This window comes from Oncorhynchus gorbuscha, linkage group LG07 (genome assembly GCF_021184085.1).
Source record: "Oncorhynchus gorbuscha isolate QuinsamMale2020 ecotype Even-year linkage group LG07, OgorEven_v1.0, whole genome shotgun sequence".
Lineage (NCBI taxonomy): Eukaryota > Metazoa > Chordata > Actinopteri > Salmoniformes > Salmonidae > Oncorhynchus > Oncorhynchus gorbuscha.
The window spans coordinates 32936371-32962170 of record NC_060179.1 but is presented as its reverse complement, the minus strand read 5'-3'; the positions used below and the strand labels follow the sequence as shown (position 1 = coordinate 32962170).

The 25800-nt window shown below is 40.8% G+C and overlaps 1 long non-coding RNA gene and 1 other non-coding gene across 2 annotated transcripts; one reads left to right on the top strand and one right to left on the bottom strand.

Moving 5' to 3' along the window:
* The first annotated feature begins 2144 nt into the window (after positions 1-2144).
* Positions 2145-25800, top strand: LOC124039191. Its single transcript, XR_006839516.1, has 5 exons — positions 2145-2358; positions 3117-3203; positions 5722-5795; positions 20198-20384; positions 24879-25800. It is a non-coding gene; the product is annotated as an uncharacterized LOC124039191 (long non-coding RNA).
* LOC124040504 lies at positions 15778-15939 on the bottom strand. Its single transcript, XR_006839741.1, has one exon. It is a non-coding gene; the product is annotated as a U1 spliceosomal RNA (small nuclear RNA).

Genomic DNA, 25800 nt, shown 5'->3' with positions numbered 1-25800 from the left:
GTTTGAAGTTGGTGAGGGAGATAAAAGTCTCCAACTTCAGCGATTTTTGCAATTCGTTCCAGTCACAGGCAGCAGAGTACTGGAACGAAAGGCGGCCAAATGATGTGTTGGCTTTAGGGATGATCAGTGAGATACACCTGCTGGAGCGCGTGCTACGGATGGGTGTTGCCATCGTGACCAGTGAACTGAGATAAGGCGGAGCTTTACCTAGCATGGACTTGTAGATGACCTGGAGCCAGTGGGTCTGGCGACGAATATGTAGTGAGGGCCAGCCGACTAGAGCATACAAGTCGCAGTGGTGGGTGGTATAAGGTGCTTTAGTGACAAAACGGATGGCACTGTGATAGACTGCATCCAGTTTGCTGAGTAGAGTGTTGGAAGCCATTTTGTAGATGACATCGCCGAAGTCGAGGATCGGTAGGATAGTCAGTTTTACTAGGGTAAGCTTGGCAGCGTGAGTGAAGGAGGCTTTGACTCTTGATTTGATTTTCGATTGGAGACCAATTTGTAAGTCGCTCTGGATAAGAGCGTCTGCTAAATGACTTAAATGTAATGTAAATGTAATGTTTGATGTGGGTCTGGAAGGAGAGTTTGCAGTCTAGCCAGACACCTAGGTACTTATAGATGTCCACATATTCAAGGTCGGAACCATCCAGGGTGGTGATGCTAGTCGGGCATGCGGGTGCAGGCAGCGATCGGTTGAAAAGCATGCATTTGGTTTTACTCGCGTTTAAGAGCAGTTGGAGGCCACGGAAGGAGTGCTGTATGGCATTGAAGCTCGTTTGGAGGTTAGATAGCACAGTGTCCAATGACGGGCCGAAATGTGATCACATGTGATCTTATGTGAAGAGAATGTGATACATGTGTGGCAACATGTAAAAGTAACACGTGATAGCATGAAAGTACGCAGGTGAAAACATCATCTCATTGTGAAATAAATGTGGTGACACGGGAATGCAAGATCTCTGTGATACCGTTCAATGACACATTTGAGCACATGTGAAAACATTATCTCATGCTGAAATAAATGTGACAGCGTGGGGATGCAAAATTTCAACAGTTTTTCACACCTGAAAAAGGAATTCCACACGGGAGTTCGATTTTCACGTGTTGGTTTTTCAGCAAAAACATGTTATTCTCTTTATCTATCTATTTATTTATCTATCCTATGTATCTATCCAGTAATAACTTTATTTTAACAGCTTTATTATTTAATTAAGAAATGGATGTATGGTTGAAGTAAGGGATAAACACTTGGGATAAAATAAAGTAGTTTAATTTATTTTAAACTTCAACCATGCCTCCTTGTCATTTGTACTCTATTATTACAGTTGGCACATACTGCGGTATTCTAGTAGGAGAGTGTATAAAAGTGTACTAGGCTAGTCTGAGTATAGTTATTTGAGATGAAATATGTGATATATCTGTCCCACAATCCAAAGTAATAATGTTGATAAACTACACAATCAAAGTAACAAGACCAATTATTTTACTAAATTTAAGTTTGGCTATATTTAACTGCTTGGCTTAAATACAACATTTTAAACTTCTTCCACTACCCCAAGAATATGTGTTACGAGTTAAAGCAAGTTCCACCAATTTTTCTTCATGGTCAATTACCATATAGGGTCAAGATGTCCTGGGACGCACTCTATTGGGATTGTCAAGAATAAAAAATGTTACATTTCATGATAAACTGTAGCCTCTGTGAAAGGATGTTACAGAATTGATAACTGTCTGTCTGCTGGCATTTTGCTCAGTTATTGCATGTAAAATGTGCATTACATACATTCAAATAATTACTTAAATGGTACATTAATTCAGTTGAGGATTCATCCAGAATAGGTGCGCTACACTAACATATCCACAATGCACTTTATTTCACAATAGATGGGCTAGTCAAGTGTTTTGAGAGTTCTCCCAATTCTATTTTCAAGTTCAAGCTTGACACAGTTTAACGTAGCCCAGCGGAATGATTCATTTCAACCCCAGCATGCGAGCACGAGGGTTATCATTACGGCCTTTGTCATTGGATGCCAGGTTCAGATTCACAATGCCATTGGCTCTTTGGCTGTCAGTCTGAAGTGTTGCTTTTTTTTTGCGCGGGTCGTGCACGCGCAACACAGACAGGCACGTAACTGTTTTGAGACTGTCTGGAGTCTGTCTGAAACTGAACAAATTGGAGATGGAGTTTTAAGTCTCCATCTAAATTGATAAGAAATAATGAATTCAATATGGGAATTTACAATCACTCAACAACGCTACCGATTGAATTACCTTGCAATATAAATCAATATTTAGGCTGACGCTTTGAAAGTTTTTTTCAATGTTTATCATCAGACAATTCATTATTTACAGGTAAGACAACCAACCGTCTGTAGAGCGTGATAGCTTACTTTTTTATAGCTTACTAAATAAATGATATCGTTCATTGCTGTTAAAATTAATATGTTATGATATAGAAGAGGAAATGTGTTTTTATACAAAAACATAATCAACAGACATCACATGCTGTTAAATTGACTTCATTGCTGTATATAACACATTCCTTATGTGATGTGAATTATGCACTGCCAAACAGACAAAAGCATTGTTGCTTTTGAGGAAATATGCATCCCTCATTCTTCGCCCTGTTGCCTACTTTGTGAAGATGCGCAGGTGACGCATCTTTGCTCACGTGAATACCTATTAACCATTTGAGCACCTCACAAGAGAGTGCCGCTTACTTGTTCAGCATTTTAAGAGCCAGAGGATGATGGCCCTTTTTAAAACATTACACGAGTGACCGTGTGTTATGCCGAGTTCATGTGGTAGTTGGAACTAGGAAAGTCGGAAATGTCCGACATGCTAACTGGTTAAACGTGGCACGTGTATGACTACAACCATTTAGCAAGTCGAACATGTCAAAGTTCCGACAAGCACTTGAACGCTGGATACATGTTACTCCCAAATATTTGTAATTTGTTGATGGATTACGATTTTTTTTTTACAGCAACATTGTAGGCTACATGAGAAAATTGAACTGGTGTAGTGTAGCCACACTGCGCGTGTGGTAAATACCACGCCATTGTTGGCATGTGAAAAAAATAGTTTTCTAGTGTGCTCTTAACCCACAGGTATCATCTTCTTCCGTCCTGACAAAAAGCCTATTTGCCCGAAGTTTAAGCCTAATGGAGCGTTTCAATGGAGCAGTTATTTGAAAGGTTGGTTCTGGTTGAAAAAGTAAATTACAAGTAAATGATAAGTAAATTACTGAGGTGATGTAAAATTGGCGTCTACCTGTTAAGGTAAGGCAAGGTTAGCACATGAGATGGCTCATAACCCAAAAAGTACATTCTAAGCTACCAATTGCCAAAAGAGCTCTTAGTCATGAAAATTGGATGCTGGAACTGTGTCAAAACACGAGTAACAGGTAGCAGTTTTCTTTATTACACAATCAATGTAATAGCCTATAGCCCACAAATTGTTACTTCAGGTAAGGCAAAATAGCCCTGAAGATGAACCAAAACGTGATTTGTGTCAGCCAGTATGTTTATTAGCCTATGTGTATTAGCTGTAGTCCTCTGTACCTGTCTAAGGTGGTTTCCTGTCATCTCTTGCCATTCACTGAATTTGGTATAGGACACTAGAATTACTGTTAAGTTTTTATTGAAGAAGCCATTCGAATGGACTGTGTTTAAAAAATGAAATTGTGTAGCCTGAAACATTTACATATTTCATAGATTTTTCCATTGCATGCACAATAAGCTTCTACGAATTTGACATTTTAGATAAAGTGCTCTTCAGCGGGAATATCCTCATTTGTTTTTGTTGCCTCTGTCAGAGATTCTACTTTGTTTGTGAAATCGACACCTTTGCTTCGTCATTGTAGCTGTCTAAACAAACAGTAGTCACATGACTTGGAAGCTACCCTCCCACACGCCTCTGGTTTGACAGGACAAGATGGCGGCTGCTGAAATCTCAAAGCATTGTTATTTTCTATCGCTTATTGATTCTTTGGCTATTTGATGAATGTAATGAGACAAACCTTGGACAGAATACTAGAACACAGTGCGGATATCTGTGATAGATCACTGAAAGCATAGATTTATTTGTTACTGCTGAATGTAAAGTGAGCATTCATTGCACCAAAACCCCCTTTTTGTTTCTTTGATAACAATTTAAAAACTCTGGGCACTGTTAGTCTCTTTTTCCCACATCAACCCTGTTGATCATATGCACGCATGATATGGACTATCCCACTGTCTGGTTTTGTTTATATTTCAGCAAAAACATCCATAGTATTCAGTCTTACGCCCCTCGTTGTCACAGTAGAGGGGAGTGACAGAGTTCAGAAAATGAGCAGGGCAGCCTGGAACATTGAGATCTTACAGGTACAGCCATCAGCATTTTGCTCATGGCACATAGTGACTCATGGCCTTATGGTTTGACATAATAACTTATGCAAGTGATGTCTTTGATGCTGATTCTGATGTAACAAATGTGGTTAATGGACACAATATCTCTTAGCCTACATTTTAATAAAGTAAAAAGTGTACAAAACCACACATTATCAGAAGGAGTTGTAATGACAAGTTAATGATGTACAGTAGACCTCTAAAGAGAGATCGTAATAGACGCAAGGCCTCTTTGGGTGCTGTTAAACACCCATCAGGGTGCAGTCTGACTGTAAAAGTTATCGCTGGCTTTGTGATGTTTATTCTGTGAGTCTTATCAGTGACCGGCCTGGACAGATCACTTAATGATCACCTGTTTATACTTGATTTGTGCATCTGCTGTCCAACCTCACCCTCACTGAGTCTTAAAGTAGCTGTCTCGAGTTTCCAGATTTCTATGAAATATGACCTACAATATGTGTGAAAAAGTTTTCCTTCCAAAAAATGGCTATTGAAAAGCAGGTTTTCCATGTTTGAATCGCGTGGGCGTGCCCCAACGACAGAATAGTGTGGGCGTATACGGTCATAAAATATATTAATGCGAGTAGACTGCTGATTGCCCATTTCATTTCACTATCTTCTGTGAGGAAATAACTAGCATTTTTAAAACTGTCTGTTTGAGATACAAGTTTGAGGTGGGGTTTTTGAAGTGTTTCTTTCCTCCTCCAATGTATGCTTTGTCCACATACAAGTATAGGATGAGTCAATAACGTTATTTGGGTATGAGTTAACAGAATATGAACTTTTAAAAGTGAGATTTTCACAGGACAGTTACTTTAATGGTTTTTGAGTGGTTTAAGATTATGTTTTCAAACCCTAGGTTGGGTTTGTCCCCAACCTGACCTGAAATGGTTGACATGTACAATATTCCAATTGCAATTAGAGAGGGAGAAAAACATTGCAAGCCATGCTCATGGTGATGGTTTGTCTGTAAGCATGTTCATGACGGTCCAATGGACCTGGTTTAAATTCAAAAACCACACAATTTGTGCACGATGACATTGTAACAAAATTGGCTTCCTGTGGGAAACCTGCTATGCTAATCAACATATATTTGAAATACATTTTTAATAAAAACAATTTAAAGTACATTTTTCACTAACACTACTGAAAGCAGACGGGTACAATGGGTTGTTATGCAATTATAATGATTAGGAACATTTTAGTTACACTTAAAATGGACCCTGTCCTTAATTTCATGTCTTTAATCCTATGTCAAGCATGGGTTATTTTTTTGTTTTTCACGTTAGCAGCATATTAAGATGTTTGTTGTCTTTGTTTACAGAAGGCCCTTATGACATCTTGAACCCTGTACATAAACCCCATGTCTTTGGTGAGGACACTGTTCCATGGCTGATGGTAAGAATATTGTTGACCTGTTCGCTAAAGCACATTTGGGCATGTTACAAGGAGAAAATAGTAACGCTAGGAATGCTATAAGGTGTTGGGTAAAGAGAGCAATTGTTATTGCCTTGGGGGAGCATGACTCTGCTGCACAGGCTAATATTAACAGAAAATGAGTAGCAGCTTTCATCGTCAGATCTGTTGCTGTGAAATGGCACTTTGCATTCAGCTCTGCAGTCCATTCGTTTTCAGCAACCACTTCTAATAAACTCAGATTGTTGATATCTTCACAAGATAATTACAAAATGTGGATCTGAAATCAGATAACTTTTCACCAGAGGCTTTTAGCTGGGAAAAAATACTGACTTATATCTCAGAATCGTTTTACTACTGTTATCGGTTCCCTTTTGCTTTCCTCGCTCTAGTGGCAGAAGTCACAATTTACATTCTAGCATCATGGAAATGCCCAGAGAGAATGTGGTTAATCTTAAAGCCATTTTTCTATTTTATTTTAACACTTTTTGGGGGATCTCTGTGCTCATACAATATATTACGGTAGGTTAAATTCGGTTGTTTAGTCTTTTATCAGTGCGCTGCACAACAGCGACACCAGCCAATGCTGCTTTCTAAACGGCTGGTTGTTTTTCCTATCCTGACTACGTAATGACGCTGCACTCTGGGAACAGGGCGTTTCCTTTGATATTGGTGTGGCATATTTTTTGAATCAAAGCCTTTGCTATATTTGAAAGGGTCTCCTCGCAGTCTGCCAGAATATGGGCCCACTTGCCTCTTCCCCCATGGCTGCACAAGATCACGACTATTTGCACAGCTGTGCTCTTTGCTGGTCTTAGCTGACGAAAATTCAAGGCCAGCATCCTCCATTTTACGGTGCAGCCGAAGGGGAAAGAGTTTGCGCTGTAATGTAGCTACTGGATCAGGCGAATTGAAAATGCAGGGCGTATGATTAGGAACCAGGACAATTTCTACAAAAAAACAAAAATGATATGCAACAGAACAATGTTAAATCGTCAGTGAGGAAACTAATTTGAGAGGTCCCTGAACATGGATTTATGTTTTTATCTTTATTTAGTGTCCCCCCCCCCCCGGTACAAGGTCGTTCGATTTTAGATGATTGCATTGAGACGGGTAACCATTCACTTTTTTAAATTGGCTATCCCCAAAAGTTTCTTGTCAAAATCTGCATCAAATGTTATCATATGAATTTGTTCGTTTTGTGGTTGACTGTTCTCCACAGTTAAATGATATGATTTTACATTTGATCGCGATCCAACATCAAATTAAGTGAAACATATTTAAAATGTAAAACTATTAAATTAAAAGATTTCACTATATATATATATATATATTTTTTTTTTTCTTCAGTTTTCAGGTTATTTACAACAGGTTATCCCGTTGTTTTGCAATGTCTTAAAATAAGCATTTAACCCCAATAAATACAGATAGTGAGGACACATGCAGACCTATATATTCCCTAATTAAAAAGAACGTACCAAATCGTGTTATCTTTAGTATCAAATATTATCAGATGCTGTTTCTATAATACACATATTAAGAAAAAATGTGTTTAGTAGATTTTCAAACCAAATTATTATTTATTGTGAACTTGAAAAATTGCAATCAAATTAGATGTACACATATACATATACAGACCACAATATATAATATTAACTGATTAGATTATTGTAAAATACAATATAATTATTATTTGATACGTTACTTGGCATATAATTCAATATCTTCTTTTTTTTGTTGCAATTTCCCATCGTATTTGACTGCTTTTCAAACAAAGGTTACCCATCAATTTTTGTACTTTAATATTGTATCTTTTGGCAGTGATTTGTTGTCACACAGTGAAATATTTACTGCGACTCATCATTACTGCAAAACTCAAACGGATATTATGAGTGTACTTTTGCAATAAGGGTAACTTTAATGTTTCAATCAATCGTTGCACTATAACTGACTGGATGTTGCGTGAGGAATGAATTAACAAATTAACTCAATCCCTTTAAACCTTTAAAGCTATAAGACTTTGAGTTTGCAGTTTTATAGTTGCCCGCATTCTCTTTGAATTACTTGTAATTACCTTTCTATATATTATTTGGCAACATGCTTTTGAACAAGCAAATCATGATCAGGTCTTTTAAAAGTAAAAAACAAAAAGTGAGAGAAAGTGGTATACCAAAGAGAATCCTTAAACTGTAAATCTCCTTACATTTAAATTTCTCTCTCTGTCAATTGAATAGTCTGGTTGAAAGTATTTCATAATGTAAACTTAACATGTTCCCGTACCCATATAGTAAAAACTGTAGCTACAAACTATTTTCTAATTGTGGGGTGTAGGTTTCTGGTACCTCTGACTTTCACGCCCTGAATGGTGGCCTTGGTTTTCCTGTAAAAAAAAAAGTTTTACGAAGGTCAACCTGTGTTTCTATACCACCTAACACAAGAATGGCTGCCAGTGACACGTTAAGCTGGCATGCTACTCCCTCGCCACGACAGTAGAAAGAGGACTGTTGGATTGTGTGCGTGTCAGGATGTGGAGGGCGGTGGTGGTGGGGGTGGGCATTGAGGGTTGGTGGTGGTGTAGTAGAATCAAGCTTCGGCTTAATGTCAGGTTGTCTGCACTATAGTCCTTGATTTTTCACTGTTCGTTCAAACTTCTTGACCTTTGGGGTGAGACAAGGCAATGCCCAATACAGTTGTGTTTTGTGCACTGAGTTTTGTGCAGTGAGATTTCTGGGGCACATTTGGGTTTGGAAAACAAGGGCTGATATAACAGGCATTAGAGATAATTTGATATTGGGGGTTGTGGCTGAAGTATTTCCTCAACAACCAAAAATGTAAAGAGGTCCTAAAGTTTGAAACAAGGCACTGCATGACTGAGCTTTAGTAACATGTTGTACTGTACAAACAGTACAACAACGCAAATTCTGCCGAGGAATATTATAACTTTATTTGGTGTTAAACTGTGTTTATTAGTATGAATACTCAGAGGTTTGAAGTAAGTTACGACAGGGTTGCCTGTGTTAAAAAATATGTGCTTATTCATTTCTAGGCAGCTGCGATAGTTGAAAGTGTGTGTTTCGATATAAGGAAATGTATTTTGTAACATAATGTAACAATCTACCAATTAGTCTATGCTCTGCTCCCTTGTAGCTCACTTGGTAGAGCATGGCGCTCACAACGCCAGGGTTGTCGGTTCAATTCCCACAGGGGACCGGTATGAAAATGTATGCACTGGATAAGAGCATCTGCTAAATGACTATACATGTAAAATGTAATCCAGTATGTATAAGTAAACTAACTTCCTTTTTACCGTTGACTAAAGGGCTATCCATTTATAGGGCTATGGGTATGAATTTAGAAAAGACACATGACCTCTGACCTTGTATTAGTATTTTCTGCGTTTTATGTCCAAATCATCACAAAGTCACTCAAATGGACTGCATAGCTTTATTAATACAGTTACTTTAAAGCTAGAATCCATAGTTGCTTCATCCATTTCTGGACTTATACCCATTGATTCTTAAAGAATAGAACTTGTAAATGCCTCATGAACTTAGTTCAAATGTCGTACTCCATCAGAACCCCAAATATACTCTGTTTGTAAACAAAGTAAATGTAAACAAACTGTGTTTAGCCTCAAAACATGGTTAAAACTATAATGGCCCTATCATGAATGGTCAAGCCGTGCATCCACAGCTCTGTCTATGAATTGGAGTGGTTACATTTTTCCTGGCCCAACCAAAACATTATTTCAAATAAAGATTCTAGCTTTAAGATGACATTAAATGCCCAAAATACGCACATCAGGGATATTGTCAAAATTGCTAAAGAGTAAGCATTGGTCAAGTAAACAAAACCAAAGCATGTATAGTGGTCTTGTCCATAGACTGCTTACATGGTAAGGAAACCAATGTATGTATTTTTGTAATTTGAGTGAACTATCCCACTTTTAAGGTCTTGATATTTAGGACAATTTCTCACACAATGTTTCTTCTGATATTGCAAGGCCGGAGCCTTCGCGAAAATGTAACATCATTTAAGGAGACGTTGTAATAATAACAAATAATACTGTGTCATGTTTGTACAGTATAGTACACATTTCACGTTACTCGTGCGTTCAAGTCTGGTACGCGTCTACCAGGATCCTGGGCGAACTTCCCAGACATTAAAGCCTACCTGATGAGGATCCGCTTTCGCCTCACTAATAAATGAGAGAATTGATCAAGTTGTCTGCATGACCCCTCTATATGTCTGGGACAGGCAGATCTTTGGTTACTGGGAGGTCATCTGCAATAGGATGGACGTATCGCTCAAAAGTCAAAGGACAAGGTTAAGACAATGATGACGCTGTGCATTTATCCGAAATAGCACGAATGCCTTGGAAGTCATCCAAGATCCTCTTTTGACTGGTCTCTATTTGAAGGGTCGGCTTTTTAATTGGGTGGGAGGGTCTCTTTAGACAGAAAAAGATGAGCGGGACAAATAATATCTGCCAATGGGAAACATGGAGTGAACATCAGCTTAAAAGTGCAGTCGCGAACGCGCTATTTCGTTTGAATGGCAAATAAGTGAATGGTTTGTTTCAGATGTTGACTGCGCTGCTCCGTGTGAATGCTAAGTGCTTTCCCATGTTCCACTGTTCTAGATGCAGCTGCTGGTTTTAGGATGTGCACACACAGCATGTCCTTCCCACTCAGCTGTGTAACACTGACAGCTCCAGCAATTTCCCCTGTTTTCATTTGACTGCAAATCCTTCAGCCACTGCCTTTTAAATGGGGTGTACTCATCTATAAAACTCTCCATAAGAGTAAAGAAAAAGCGGTATGGGGTGGGTGACTGCGACCCCTAGCCTTGTCCAGATTGAAATAGAGAGACCTTTTGGCTGGAAACTTTTGTCCTCGGGTGGCGTCTTATGTCAAACACGTTTGTTGTCTTACCACGAAGTGCATCACTTTCGTAGTAAGATACAGTACAATGCATTTATGCCATGTCGCTGCCATGGTAACCCCCCCACTTTAGTGTTCTTGGGATAAATTGGCCAATGGTACAGATGGGCATGGGTTGCTTTCATGCTATTCCGTCATTATTGTTTTGTTTATACTACAAATGGGAAGGTTTTAATAAAACAGGGAGATGAGAGAGTTGTATTCCTATTCTCTAGGTGTCGGTTTTGCAGATTAATGAAATTGACTGTTTCTCTCTCTCTCTCTATACAAATTTGGTTGTACTACTTGTACTTTTTGGCTGACCATGAGTCTGCTGAGTTTTTTGGAGATTACATAAAACAAATCTCAAAGGAAATAAAATACAGTACATAGCCTATCACCCGCATAGTTAAATTAGCGGCCATCCTGGAGTATTCCTTCCTACGCGCTTCCTCGTATGCGTGGCACTTTTTGTCCTGCAGGTGTGTTCATATATTTTCTTAATTAGGGTCTCTCATTAGCTTCAGCTGGAATAGCTGCTCTCTCTCCTAAAGCACTGTGACCTTTCGTAAATTGACGGCCAGGCAGAGCAGAGTTAGAACCAGTCTACCCCGCCGGTTCCTCATAACTAGACTACGACTCACCATGACTAATTAGTCAATCTCACCTCGCTCAAAGGTGGAGGAAATTCTTTATTGTACAGGGAGGGTGGGGGTCGGAGGGTAAATGCCCACCTGCTGCAAACCGTGGAAACCCACATCAGTCAGGAGACCTTTAGGGTGGATTTCATATCTCACTGAGCGCGAGCTAGCATGCCTTTGGCTTGTTTTAAACATTTAACTCCACAGAAGTCAAAATGAGCAAGGGAAATGCAGACTGCACCATGTCCTTTCTCCTGTCACACAATGGTGTGGAAAGGTCAGGCCTAATGAAGTGAGAGGTTTAACCCCTGGTATTCAGTGACTGTGCGCGGGCCCCTGCACCACCTCACCCCATCAGCCATGTGGGCTAATCCCCTTTTGATGCTAATTGATAGGCAATAACACAATCCTTATCCAGGAGCTGTGTTTTGTCTTCCACAGGCCAACTCTCAGAGTGTCGGTGACACGAAGGTGGTAAAGCGCTAAACCAAATGTGAAATTGATATTTTTCATGTTTGTGTGGCAGTTTTTTTTAATAGACACTTACAAAGTGCTCAGTGTTCAGTTTGTGTCATCTGATGCTCTTAGCAGGGCTTACTGCCATGACCTCTAGGATCCCTCATTGATCTCAATGGTAAAGTTTGTTTTGACTTGACCTCTTTCATCTTCAACACCATCTTATGGATGGTTGCACGGCTGTAAACTGTTGGCTAATTACTCACTTCAAAAAAGTTTTAATGAGTTGGCTGGACTTGGAGGAATCACTTGAAAATGGAAGAAGCAGGAGTAAAATATTATCTCATTCTCTGTACAATTGGTCACCTGTGGGGCCGTTACATAAGCCCTTATTTATCAAGCAAACAGAAGCTCAAATTCGAGCACCAAGTGAACATAATTTTCATGAAAAATTCAAGGTTGATCAATATTAAAGGGATCTTCCGAGCAGAATTATATTTTGTGTCAACTCTCAGTTGCTGTATGCAAATGTCTAGTGGTGAAAATGCAGTGTTTCATGGCATTTGTGACCGAGCAGTATATTTGTGTGACTCGGGCATAATTAAAGATGGGTTTATGATCATGTCAAGTCTGAAGTCCAATTTATTAATAAGGAACCACATATCAGTAGAATGCTCAAGTTTATGAGTCAAATGTGGGGTTTGTCTTTTTTCCCTGTATTTGACCCATTTTCATAAAACATCACATTTGATCCTCTGGTTTGCCATCTAGTAGCTTTACTCTCCCCCCTTTTAAGCGTTTTGCATGTTTTTCCGTGGCGCTCATTGTTAAAGACTTTGCTTACTTTCATTAACTTCAGGACTGTGGGCAAATAGTGGTGCCAAGGAAACCACAGGCTATGTCTTTTGGATAGCCGTTATGCATCGGCAGCTCGCATCGCACCAGGCTGCAATGGCGTTAAGCATTTTATTTCTACTGGAAAGCTTTTGTCTCTGTTTTTGTTGGTTACTTTTAGCAGGAATTGTGCATAGCGAGAAGAAAAACAGTTTTCAGAAGCGTTTCGTCAATAAAGCTCCAGGTTTTTTTTAGAATGCTGGAGTAAACAAAGTGGAGTAGGTTAGACTTCCATTTCCACCAGTCTCTTCAACTAGCACAATTAAGCAGGCTGTTCCAGCAGTGTGCTCAGCAGTGTACAACGACACATTTTGGCTGGGAAATGCCAGGTGTCGTGTCTGTTCTTGTTCATTTCACACAGTGACTCGAGTCCCTCCCTCGAACGCCATTGGCTGGTCTCTGTAGGATTGGAAGTTGTTTTCAATTCGTTTGTTACCAGAAGTAATGGGGAACCATAAGACCCGATAACGTCATTTGTTGCACGGAAAAGATTCTTATGGAAGAAACGCTAATGACAACGGGGACTGTGCTCATATACTCCACTTGACTGCAGACACCTACCCTCTTCGTGCCACGCTCACCCATGTCATCCCAAAACTGTCGAAGTGAACTGAGTCAGTCTCAGACATCCATCTGTAGACCTTACCCTTAACCCCCAGACACACACACACACACACACACACACACACACACACACACACACACACACACACACACACACACACACACACACACACACACACACACACAATCGAGATGAAATCACAACAGCAATATCACAATGCCATTTAGCCTTAAAGTGTCATTTGCGGAGGAACAAGTCGTTAAAAGTGATTACAGTCCAGGATGAACTGACGATCATGGATTCAAAGTCTTATTGTTCAGCAAACGTTCACCCTTAAGAATGTTTCACTGGTGCCTGGAGGATTATTATTGAACAATGTAAAGAAATCTTCGGAATATTGCTCCGGTATGACATTTACATTTTGGTCATTTAGCAGACGCTCTTATCCAGAGTGTAGGGGAGAATGGTTGGTCGTCACACTTTCTGCTCGCATCTGTACTTTTTATTGACAGCACCAGTATATCACCGTTTTCAATATTAGGAGAAAGGCCAATGTCTTGGGTTGAAATGGGGCCCCATTTTATTCACATATCTTATTCCAACATGGAGTTATAAGCCATCAAACACACACCTGCCCCATCGTCGGGTTGGTTGTCACACAGTATGGAGTTGGTTGTCGCTATGATCGTGAGTAGCTTATTTATTTTGTAACATGAAGTGAAGCGATATAGCAAACAAAGTCTTAGAAATAGCCAACTTTCTTTGATCGAACAATATTCCTCGCAAAATGCAGCATTTTATGTCTTTCGAATAACATCTGACATTTTGAGTAACTTTTTGTGTGCACGTCTGTCGGTGTGTGACAAAATAAATGTTTTTACATTTACATTTAAGTCATTTAGCAGACGCTCTTATCCAGAGCGACTTACAAATTGGTGCATTCACCTTATGACATTTTTGAGAGAGAGAAAGGCAACAAAGGGATCTCTTTTACATTACAATCAACCAAACAAGTTCTACAGGCCCCCAGTTTTATCCCACCTGGACTACTACCCAGTTATATGGTCAAGTGCCACGAAGAAGGACACACCGATAGACAATTACAGTTGGCCCAGAGGAGACCAGCACGGCTGGCTCTTAACTGTACATGAAGGGCTGATATCATTACCGTGCATTTCAATCTCTCCTGGCTCAAAGTAGAGGAGAGATTGACTGCACCACTACTTGTCTTTGTGAGAGGTATTGATGTGTTGAAAGCACCGATCTGTCTGTTCCAACAGCTAACATACGGCTCAAACACCCATACGTACCCCAGAAGACAAGCCACCAGGGGTCTCTTCACAGCACCCCAGGTCCAGAACAGAGGCTAAGAAACACACAGTACTATAGAGCCGTGACTACATGGAACTCTCTTCCACATCAGATATCTCAAGCGAGCAGTGAAATCAGATTAAAGTAACGGATAAAACAGCACCTCACGGCACAACACGGACTGTGAAGAGAGACACATATACACATTGTAATAGTGTACATTTTATATTGTAAATTTGTAATAATATATTGTATAATTGTTTTATTTATGATGTAGGCTGTTGTTGTGTTGTGATGTAATTGTTTTATTTATGATGTAGGCTGTTGTTGTGATGTAATTGTTTTATTTCTGTTTGGACCCCAGGAATCAAATCAAATGTATTTATATAGCCCTTCGTACATCAGCTGATATCTCAAAGTGCTGTACAGAAACCCAGCCTAAAACCCCAAACAGCAAGCAATGCAGGTGTAGAAGCACGGTGGCTAGGAAAAACTCCCTAGAAAGGCCAAAACCTAGGAAGAAACCTAAAGAGGAACCAGGCTATGTGGGGTGGCCAGTCCTCTTCTGGCTGTGCCGGGTGGAGATTATAACAGAACATGGCCAAGATGTTCAAATGTTCATAAATGACCAGCATGGTCAAATAATAATAATCACAGGCAGAACAGTTGAAACAGGAGCAGCAGCACGGCCAGGTGGACTGGGGACAGCAAGGAGTCATCATGTCAGGTAGTCCTGAGGCATGGTCCTAGGGCTCAGGTTCTCCAAGAGAGAGAGAGAGAGAAAGAAAGAAAGAGAGAATTAGAGAGAGCATACTTAAATTCACACAGGACACCGGATAGGACAGGAGAAGTTCTCCGGATATAACAAACTGACCCTAGCCCCCGACACATAAACTACTGCAGCATAAATACTGGAGGCTGAGACAGCCTGGTTGTCTCCTGACCCCTCCTATGTGGGGTGGTCAGTCCTCTTTTGGCTGTGCCGGGTGGAGATTATAACAGAACATGGCCAAGATGTTCAAATGTTCATAAATGGAAGAGTAGCTTGGCAGCAGCTCAAATCCAAATCAAATCAAAGTGTATTGTTCGAGGACACACATTTTCAGATGTAATCGCAGGTGCTGCGAAATGGTTGTTTCTGGCTCCAACAGTGCAGTAATACCTAGAAATACAATCATGGGAGAGCGTGGACGCAGTCCCCCACTACCACAAATTACTGTCGAGATTCCCACATTTGGGGAATTCGCAGGGGTCAGCATGGCCGGAGTACAATGGCTGAGACTCACCCTAGGTAAACCTCATTCGTGATCAAGGTGTCTGCCAGGTACAGTAAGTATTTAATGGGGATCCTAATGAATAATAAATAAAATGGCACAAGAGCAAAAGAGCTTGGGGTGTATTGTGTACTGGCAGGGGCAATGTTGATAGTGACAATCAACCCTACATTCCATGTGCTCATTAAAGATGCTAGTTACCACATGGTAATGAGCATCTTAATGAGGGCGACGAGCCGAGGGTGACGATCCGAACTCCGAAATAGGTTTGAAATATAGCTCTCCATTTTCTCCTTTCAACAACATTGTTCATGGATACTCCCATAATTCAAAGATTTGCAAAGAAAACACCAATAATTCATTTTTTTACTTTCACCTATGAAAAATATACATTCCCCTCACCTCTATGTTTTGTCATGACATGAATTCAATGACATGAATTGACCAGGTGGATGAGTTCTTACACAGTGCCATTTAGATTGGGAGTAATTAGCACTGTGTCAACCAACCCATGAGACCTCCAACCCCGGGCTCTCCTAATCTTATTATGATGCCTGATAATGAGAGTTATGTAATTGCAATGTCCTCTAAAATGTTCCACAAAGACTTGATTTTGAGTTCTCTGGAGATAATTGCAATCTGCAAGGATTTTCAGCTTCTGAAACGACACATAGAGACCCGTTTCTGTCCAGTGACTTTTCGAAGTTGGCCGTCCATTCCTCCAATGGGGATACAATGGATAAAGTGTTAAGGGGCCTCCTCTCTTTGAGGACAGCTGGCCGGTTGGATCCTCTTGTTCTCACACTGTACCATGTCCAGAGAGACACCATTCAAATCCCTAATATTGGCCAAGAAGAGACATCGGCCTGTCATTGTTGAGAAAGGACAAGCTTTGGTAACTATCACCTTCAGATCAACCAGGTATAATTTTGCCATCAAAATAATTAACCCATTCCATTCTACACTACAGCAATGTATTTGTCAATTCAAAGACATTCTCAAATGTTTGATTAATTAGGAATTCAAATGTGTGGTTATTAACAGATGGCTTGAGAGTGGTGCTCGACAGCCGAATTTAGATTTTGGTTGTTTTCTGCTGTTCTGCAGCAAAAATCCATATTTACATAAATCCTCCAAAATGGTTAGAGCCCATCTGACAGAGCTGTACACACTGGCTTTATTTGCAAATGCAGATTGGGTCCCAATCTCTGGGCTGAATGTGTGAGGCTTTACTGTATGTTTGCTTATCTGTCCAGCCATCCCATCTATTCAAATAGCATCCATTTTAATTAAATGGAGGCGTGGCTCGCTGGGCTTATTCTCTTCCTGGGACCCTTTCTTTTATTTTGGAGACCAGATGGCGGAGGGGCACAGAAGCTCCCCTTTTGTGCAGACGGCCCCTGTGAAAAGAGCCTCTCCTCCCTAATGTAATCAGTAGCACCGGAAGGGTCCATTCTGGGCTGTGAAAGGAGACAATTTGGTCTGGACACGTCCAGATTAGAGAAACACAGAGTTCATCTCCCGGCCCTGCCCCCTTTGACCAGGGCCCTGGCACGGAGTAGCGTCAGCTTTGATCAGTGGAGGGAGGATGGCGACGATCCGACCTGCCTTCTTTACCCTGTACTTGGCTGCTGCTGACGCCTCCTTCCGGAAAGAGCCAGGGGGGGTTGGCCTGGGGTGGTGGCCACCATGACCTGTCTAGACAGTGTCGCAGGTTGTTGTGGTGTTGCCAAGGGGAAATGATGAACTCTGACCTTAAATGCAGTTGGTTAAGAGTCACTCTGGTCATCCAAAAGGATGTTTTTTATTTGGAGGGGTTGAGGGGTTGGGAAAAAGAGCGGGGGCGTGGATGTGACCCACATAATATACAATCTTCTGGAAAGGATCACTAGCATGAATGCAAAAGTTTTTCTGAAGTTTCTTTTGATTTGTATTTATTTAGTTTTCCGTGAACATGTGGAGCTAACTGTTCTGAGAAGCAAACAAACATTTACATTTAATAGGTTTGTTAGCCGACTATACCTGCTCACTTGGGGACCAAGACATGCAGATGATCTACATGGGAGCTTTTTTTCAGGATGTTCAGTATTTTACAGTTGGACTTCCTCTGACATCTAATTTCAAAAAGTTTTCAGTAAGTTATCTTTTTTAAATATATATATATATATATGTGTGTATGTGTGTATACATAAATAAATGTATTACTTTGGTTATGTGTAAAGTAACCCAACGTATTTGTATTCTATTATTACATTTCAGTAATTTGTGATTTTTTTCCCCCCTTAACTTTATGTACAAATACAGTGCAATAAGAAGGTAAATGTTTAAAAAAAAAATGTTTTGGGAAAAAAAATCTTATTAGACTCAAAGGCATTGCATTGATTTCTTACAAGTTGACTAAAAAACAGTACTACTGTTTTTGTGTTGAGGGACACGAATTGCTGTATCATTTCATGAGATATCCATTTGGTCTGTTGCCAGTTTTGACTCAGCTAAGCCACCCACTTGACTATATGAGAACAGAATTGATCAAATATTGTCAAAATAATTCAGTTATTACACTATGGTTTCTCGATTTAATATGTAATGTCACTGTTAATAAATGGTCACAAAACGTGTCTACGTAGTTTGCTGACTTTTGCTGCGCCTTGCGTCAAATAAAATCTTCTGCAACACATGCATATTCACAATGCACATCTTTTAAGGAGAACCCACTCATGTAGCGTTATTACCACATAGTACCACTATTTTCTCATAGTCTGTGATGACTGGCGCCTATTCACCGGCAATACAGCCAGCTGCAGGAAGCAGTGGTTGTTCCTGTGGAACGGTGGGTGTAGTGATTCTTCCATCATGGCCGCCATTGCCACCCCGCCCTCTCGCCTGCCACTCAGGACTAGCAGTAAAATGGAGTGAGCGAGACTAGAGAGTGATGCGCCCACCACTGCTATGTGGCTGCTGTGGCACACTCCACTGAACCATAACCCTTCCCGTTCACCATAACCGAGCTTAGGGGCGCTCTATACGTCTTAAGGTGCTTTTAAACTGTGTTAAAGCACAGTAGTGTACGAAGGCGAGAGTTATTGTGTGAGTGAGTGCTTAGGGAATGAATCGTTTGCATAGGACAGCTCAGGTAGAAGATACTACTGATACAGATGATGGGTAGCCTAGCCCGCCACCATTTTCTCAATGACTGTAACCACAAGAAATGGTTGACAGTGCAGGCCGTTCAGAGGCTCAATGATAGAATTGATGTCGCCTCGCCATGGTAATGTGTGGCAGACCGCACAGGAGTACATTGATCTGGATTAGCGAGTAGTGTTATTTGTGAAAAATGACATTTAAGGCGGCTGTTTTTTTGCGTTTGTCTAGGAAGCAACTAGGGATAGTCATCCCTGTGACGACACTGGTTGAAATGACGTCTTTTTAACCAGTTGTGTAGTTAAAAGGATGTCTTAGACGTTTTGCTCACTGAGATACAGTAACCGGTACATCATGTGGTGAGGCTTATCTTCTTCCATTGGATATGTTTTTGTTATCAGCACTAGAGATGGAGGGGAAGATGTTTTATGCACAATTTCACCAGCTCCTCTGTTTAGCATTGAAATGTCTTCCTGATGATTTATGTGTTATCTACCAAATCGATGTGTGCAAACAGAGATTTGGTTATATGATCATATCTTTTTCCGCTTACATAACATGGCCCGGCCCGCGCCATTTTTCTGCAGTATCATGTCTGCGATGATCCTTCGCGTCACCGTAGAACACTGCGTCATTTGAATTCCAGAATTGTGCTGTATCTCAGAAGTAGAATGGGTTTTTGCGGTGTAGGGAGGGCATTGAGTGGTCTGAAATATGGTAAACCTTCAAATGGGTGAATATATTTGACTTTCGGTTCATTGTGGTGATTATACGGTATTGATGCCTAATGACTGTTTTACGGAATACAATAACAAACACCATTTGCGATACTCTTTATCTGTTTGCTTCTAAGTCACTATACGCATGACATGTATGTTATTTTGTTGCTCATGTGCACCAGCAACTTTAGATGTAGCCTAATTCTGGGATCGTTCTTTACAATATATTGACAAACCTGAATTTTGCCTGGGAAATTAATTGTGTGATGGAGTATACAGCGCACTGCCATCCAATCTACACGCAATAGATAGGAAAAAATAGGTTGGATCATGCAATAGTGTTCAAATTAGGTTGGATCATATAAATCAAAGTTCTATTTTTAGGCACCCCTGGTAAATATGACATTCTCATTGGTTCACAATGTATTTGTTTCTTTGTCCGCCCCCCCCCCCCCTCACAGCGTGCGAGGAGGATGGCTGTGCTCTGCACCACGAAGAAGATGTCATGCTGAGGATGGGTTTCTGCACTGATGTTGTTGGTGTGATGTACTGTAGCGGTGGCTCTCTCACTGTGTCTCTGTTGGCCATGATGCGTAACCATAGAGAGTGAGTGACAGCCTGGTCCCCACACAGCATAGGGGGCCTGAGGTGAGTAGGATGTGCCCTTGGCCCTGCCTGTCTGGCTACCTTTGTTTCTCGCAGCAACACAGACACATACAGAGCCTTCAGAAATTCAAAATGGCTTCAATAAATAAAACATTCTCACCCATCTGCACACAATACCCCCATAATGCCAATTGTTTGAAAATTTATTGACATTGAAATACAGAAATAGCTCATTTATCTGAGTTAATACTTTGTAGAAGGACCTTTGGCAGCGATTACAGCTTTGTGTCGTCTTGGGTATGCACAACTGGGTTTGGGGATTTTCTCCCATTCTTCCATGCAGATTTTCTCAAGCTCTGTTAAGTTAGATGGGGAGCGGCGGTGAACAGCAATCTTCAAGCCTTTCCACAGAATTTCAATGAGATTCAAGTCTAAGCTTTGGCTGGGCCACTCGAGGACTTTCACATTCTTGTTCCGAAGCTATTCCAACATTGCTTTGGCTGTATGCTTGGGGTCATTGTCCTGATCTAAGGTCGTTTGCACTCTGAAGCAGGTTCTCATCAAGGAATTGCCTGTATTTGGCTCAATTCATTGTGCCCTCTATTGTTACCAGTCTCCCACACCCTGCCACTGAAAAGCATCCCAATAGCATGATGCTGCCACCACCATGCTTCAAGGTAGGGATGGTGTTAGATGGGTGATATGAGCTGTGTTTTTGTTTTTCTCCAGACATAGTGCTTTGTATACATTTTTGTCTCATGAGAACACAAAATATTTTTGCCTTATGCATTCAGAGTCTCACGTGCCTATTTGCAAACTCCAGGTGTGCTGTCATGTGCCTTTTTCTCAGGAGTGGCTTCCGTCTGGCCACTCTCCCATAAAACCCAGATTGGTGAAGTATTGTAGAGATTGTTGTCATTCTGGCAGGTTCTCCCATCTCAGCCAAGGAACTCTGTAGTTCTGTCAGAGATTTCATTGGGTTCTTGGTCACCTCTCTGACCAAGGTGCTACTTCCTCAATTTAGTCGGACGGACAGCTCTAGGCAGAGTCTGGGTAGTTCTATATTTTTTTTCCATTTCCCAATGACTGAGGCGACTGTGCTCTTGGAAACTTTCAACACTCTAGAAGTTGTTGTATACCCTTCCCCAGATGTTTGCCTCATCACAATTGTAAATTGGAGATCTACTTACTTATAATTACTGACTTTATTGTTTTGTTGCCGTATCATGTACACGTTTAAAGTGGCATTTAAAAAGAACTCCACACCAAACATTGCACCCACTGAGGGACGCAAAAGAGAATACATCTGTTTTGGGGTTATAAATAAAGAAGAAAAATTACAATGTTCGGTGTTAAAATGAAGGATTTGAATATGGTACGGAATATTGACTATGAGAAACCTACCTTCTCTCGCTGTGTATCTCACGGTTTGGCACCATGAAAGATTGATCATGACAGTTCAGTATGGAACAAATTATGTGCTGACTCCATTTCCTATGTTCATGATCTGCGGCATGTTTGTCAGGGCTCCCAAAATGGTGGGTCAAACCCAACTGCATACTGTGGACAATTTCTACTCGGGAACGTTGTTTGTTGGGTCTTAAAAAAGATTGAATGTCTAAAAATCACAGCAACAAAGTTTGGGAACCACTGTTCTAGTATTGCCGAGTTCAGCATTTAGTTCATCAGGGGGTCTCAGATTGCTTCTGTGATGAAAACTACATCATGGCCGCGTTTACACAGGCAGCCCAATTCTGATCTTTTTCCCACTATTTGGTCTTTTGGCCAATCACATCAGATCTTTTTCAGAGCTGATCTTATTTGTCAAAAGACCAATTAATAAAAAATAAAAGATCTGAATTGGACTGCCTGTCCAAACGAAGCCCATGACATGCGGGGTGCCAAGAGTCTGTGCTAAAAAAAAAGTTTATTGGTCAACTCCAAATTGTAGACTAGGTGTAGAACTGACTGAGGTGTAATGAAAAATCATACAGTGCAATGAACATCCTTTCATACTCGTCTGTCCATACTCCTCCTTTCATAATCTGTAAGTGAAATGTGAATAGGAACCAGAAACCATGGCATGAAATAAATCAAAAACCACCTGCACTGCTATTGTATTTCACTGCAGCATTTATAAACATTGAACAGAAATATTTTATCTGGGTTGTTATGTCAAATGTGGACTCAGAATGTACTTTCAGCATTGGAGGAAAAAGTTGTTTGGGCATGAAAATTAAAGAATTGTGGGGGAATTGGAGCGAATGCTTTATTGACGTTCATTTTTGACTGTTTGGCGACAGTGGTTGGGGGGCGACCGTTCCTTTTGTATTTCACTGCAGAACCTTGAGTACATCCATTGAACGACTTAATATTTTATCTGGGCGTTGTTTTTTGGACTCAGTTTGTGATTTCTTAGTCCGGGTAGCAAGAACACCAAGCCTGATGTATCCCGTTCTGTTTAGGCATGACTTCCTTGGGGAATTCTCGAGGGGTCTATTCGCCAGCGCTTTTTTGGACACGCGCCGTTCGTGGCTCTGAGCCCTACTGCCAGTCCCTCAACAATATCGTAGCATGTTTTTTACTTTTGCAAATGAATCGAATCGTTCAGCAATTTAAATGAATTCTGTCTGGTATGCATCAATCAATCAATCAATAAGCAACCTTATTTCATTGGTTAGTTTAATCCAGGAAGTGGTTTTAACAAGTTTCTAGATTCTTAAATTCCATGGTATATCTTTCTTCTCTTTTTTTATTAAAAAAAAAAAGAACTTTTTGGATGAAAATGCTTCCTAAGTGAGAGAATGGGTAGGGTGGCCTACACCAGGAAGGGTCATTCGATATCCTACATGAGAAAAACAGCCAAATGGAAAGTTCCCTAAAAACTTCTAGCATTCCGATGAAAACAATCCCGTGTCTCTTTTGCCAAGGGGTCACTCAAACACAGTGTGTGAAATGAGAGTTGCCTTCTGTGCGACTTCTTAGAAGGCGTCCGCTTCTCATTGTCTGCCCAGTCAACTTCTACAGGCCCCAGTGCCCTGAGTCCCATACATAAGAGATCAAGGGTTACCAAGGTGCTATTGAGAGAGAGAAGGGCTCAATGTGAAAGGGGACAAACTGGACCACAAAATACTAATTTCCTTTGCATGTTAGGTGCGCCCTGTTGGGGATTCAGACAGGGTCAATGACACAACTGCTGGAGTTGCTGTTTGTAAACGGTCCTCAGCTCTGTGCAGTGTGTGTGTATGTGTAGCTTGATAATGCATTGAGGTGGTTACCCAAGGAAAGTTGGACCTGACTATGGTCAAGCAGTGCCAGACAAAAGTACCTCATTTGGAAAGGTACAAGGGGCATCTGTCCACTCGGGTTCTCTCCACAATGTCCAGTCACTGAGCTCTAGCATTAACTTGTATTCTAACCAGATTAAAATATATTTGTCCTGGGGATTAGCATAGTTAGGTGCCCTTTTGCCTTTTTTTTTTTGCTGTGGTGCAGTGACACTGGGCTTTGATCTGTGTTGCATGGCAAGGGTCCTGGCTTGGGCCTGGCCATTCGAGTGCCAAGTGTGAAATTGGCCCGATGTCATCCCCATTCTCCACCTTTTACATCTTTCACCACTTTAATTATGTTTCCGCTACAAAGCCTGGGCACCTCGAAGCAGATTCCACTTGAGCTATAGGAAGCGTTTAGAAACGATGGTAAAATGACACAGTAGGGGAGGGTGAGGGCATAGCAGGATGGGATCCTAGGTAGGCAAGGGACAGTAATACTTTTCTGTTATCTCCCGCTTCCTCTTTCTTGGCCTCTCTCTCTCTGTCACCTAACTACCTGTTGGTGGAGAACTTTTACTCTCCTTTAAAATAGTTATTTTTGAAGTACGCATTTTAATGCACACATGCATGTTCATACAGTTGTTTCTTAAGGTAATGTGCTCCCTCAGTTAGCTAACCATTCATCTCAATGGGAACCAATGTTTTATTTGGATAGGTAGCTCTCAAACACAGTAAAGTTATGGTTACTAAAACATTTTCTATGCTTACATTTAACCTTCACACGACAAGCAATGGTTTTGGGGCTTAGCAGATATTTTGTTTTTTGAAGTGTGATGGGGTTTTGATGTTGGGTTTGAAACTTTGGAAATTGACGGAGGTTCCCATCGAAAAGCTGCAGAAGTGTGTGGGTGTGTGTGGACGAGAGGGAGGGAGGGAAATAACGGAGGGTGGGAAATAACGGAGGGAGGGAGGGAGGAGAAGAATCGAGGGAGGGAGGGAAATAACGGAGGGAGGGAGGGAGGGAGGGAGGGAGGGAGGGAGGGAGGGAGGGAGGGAGGGAGGAGAAGGAGAAAGAAATGGGGGAGGGAGAACAGAGTTTGAAGGAGAAAGTACTGTCTATTGAGAATGGGTTACTGTGGGGTGGGAATGAGCCACCTGCAGCCATGACAGAGGATTTGACCTTCATTGGTCTCTCTTTCTTTCTCCCTCCTCTTTCTGTCTCACTCTCTTCTTCATTCTCCTTTCCTTTCCCGCCTGGCCACAGAACCACAGACTCCTTTCAGAAGCAGTGAGGACTGACCAGTCTGCAAGCGAGACACTGGCCTTTCTTCCATCATGCCAGTCACTGACTGCTCTAGGCGTTTTGTTCAAAAACTAGTGCCACAAGTATGGAAATGCAGATAAATCATTGTAACAAATGAAAGAGGGGAAAAAGGTTTAAATGCCTGGAAATGGTCACCGTCCACCACTTGTACCACTGCCTGGTGCATTTTGTTTTGAAAGTTTTGCCAACATTTTCAGTTGTTGACGGATCTGTAGAGCGGAGGTATATATCTACACACGCAGATTATGAGAGCCCTCAATGTAAATAACATATTATTGTTTCTTTGAATTTAACATATGATTGTTTCTTTGAATTTTTTTGTCGTTAACAATGACCTATCACAGTTTGCTGATTATATGCCTGAATGTAATCCTTCAGATAAACATTCTACATAGTTTGTTAGATATGGAAACATACAATTGCCATGTATCGTTTACGGGGGAAAAATCAAAACGGTATAAAGCAAGCCTGTTTAGTATTACGTGTTGCAGACTGGCTATATGTTATTTGGGTAAGTCATAGAAGCTCTGTAAGTATGTACAACATGTTTTTTTTATATTTAAAAAAATATATCCACAGTATATCTATTGTCTTAATCAGGTATCCGTCAACAGTCCAAATGGAGGAGTAGTCCAATGGCGGTTTTGGTTATTGTGATGATTGAACGAGTTGAACCAGTCGTAGGCTGGGAGTAGTATGAAGAAGAATATGGAAACATAGAAACATTTCTCAAATTATATCCAATACATTTGATCCATCTTTATTTTGTGAAAAAATGTTTTGTCAAAGCGATGAGAAAAATATTATTTGCCATTTTGTGTAATGTTGTGATTGTCCTTCTCATAATAAAAATGAAGACATA